Genomic DNA, 1,546 nt, shown 5'->3' with positions numbered 1-1,546 from the left:
ATGCTTAAACTAATGTCCCCCAGGATTTCCACAGAGCTAATCTGAGCTTCTTCTTGCATCTCTGTCCCATGTTTATTTTGGAAGTTGGGGCCAAAATGTCTGAGGCACTGTTCATGTTCTCCTTATAAAAGTAGATATGAGGGTGAGAGACAATGAACAAATTTAGCTTAATTTTTAAAAAAAAAATTTCTTTCCCTTCCTATCCATTACTATTTTTTATAGGACATTTTTCTTGCTGTTTCTTTCTTGTATTCTTGTGATTTTTTTTCTCAGTATATATACCTCTCCTAAAGTTTCAAAAAAAGTCACATTATGTAAATATGTCTTGGATTTTAACCAAACCTTTAAGATCCCTTATTAGATTTCTGTGGTGATGAGGAAGTCAGTCACTTTCAGTGTTTTCTTATGCTCTCTCTGATGGCATTTTTGCCTGTTGATTGACTCCAAGCTCTCATATGAACACTGACCAGGCATTTGCTTTTGTACTGTCTGTCTACTTTGCATGGGTTCCTCTAGCCCAGCCTAGCTACTCAGAATTTATAAACCAGGCCTTTGCATTATGACTGAACTCCATCAGTCAGGCAGGGGGAGAAAGATGAAATCACAGACCTATGTCCTCATGTTCCTGCTGCTCTGGGTATCTGGTAAGAAATTTAAAATATTAAAACCTTTTCAAAATTTCATCTTTGTGGTAAGAAATTTTCAATATGTGCCAGTGTGTAATATTTCTTACAAATAATGTTCTGACATTATGACATTATAAGGACATTTAAATGACAAATTACAACTGTTATTATGATCTATATTAGTGTAGATATTCATTCTCACTCTCTATTCATTATTTCAGGTACCTGTGGGGACATTGTGATGACCCAGTCTCCATCCTCCCTGACTGTGTCAGCAAGTGAGAAGGTCACTATGAGCTGCAAGTCCAGTCAGAGTCTTTTAAATACTGATGACCAAAAGAACTACTTGGCCTGGTACCAGAAGAAACCAGGGAAGTCTCCTAAACTGCTTATCTAAGGGGCATCCACTAGGGAATCTGGGGTCCCTGATCGCTTCACAGGCAGTGGATCTGGGACAGATTTCACTCTCACCATCAGCAGTGTGCANGCTGAAGACCTGGCAGTTTATTACTGTCAGAATGATTATAACTATCCTCCCACAGTGCTTCAGCCTCCTATACAAACCTCCTTAAGAGTCTCAACAACTGTGTACATCACACACAGCCCTGGCTATGCACACTTCCTCCTTCTGCATGACATCTGGCATGCCTGAAAAACTGAAGAAAATGTTTACAGAGCTCAGTATAAAATAATGTATTCAAGGCCTCTCATGTTTTTTTGGTATAAGTATTCTATACACCAAAATTCAGAAAAATACCACAGTATTCTTTTCCTATTCCTTCTGTAACAATTTACCACAAACTATGTTGATTGAATATGAGGAATTGATCTTTTTATAGTTCTATATATCTGGTATCCAATGTAAGCGCCTATGTGCTGATGCGGTGATGTTGTGAAACTGTGTCTTGGTTAGGAGTATA

At 38.1% G+C, this 1,546-nt stretch overlaps 1 pseudogene across 1 annotated transcript; it reads left to right on the top strand.

The window, feature by feature from the left end:
• Nucleotides 1-574: 574 nt before the first annotated feature.
• Nucleotides 575-1,278, top strand: LOC110339009 (annotated as a pseudogene). The gene is made up of 2 exons (XR_002381321.1): nt 575-644; nt 848-1,278. The product of XR_002381321.1 is annotated as an immunoglobulin kappa variable 4-1-like (transcript).
• Nucleotides 1,279-1,546: the final 268 nt, after the last annotated feature.

This window comes from Mus pahari, chromosome 22, assembly GCF_900095145.1.
Source record: "Mus pahari chromosome 22, PAHARI_EIJ_v1.1, whole genome shotgun sequence".
NCBI lineage: Eukaryota > Metazoa > Chordata > Mammalia > Rodentia > Muridae > Mus > Mus pahari.
This window is presented reverse-complemented; position numbering and strand designations above follow the sequence as displayed.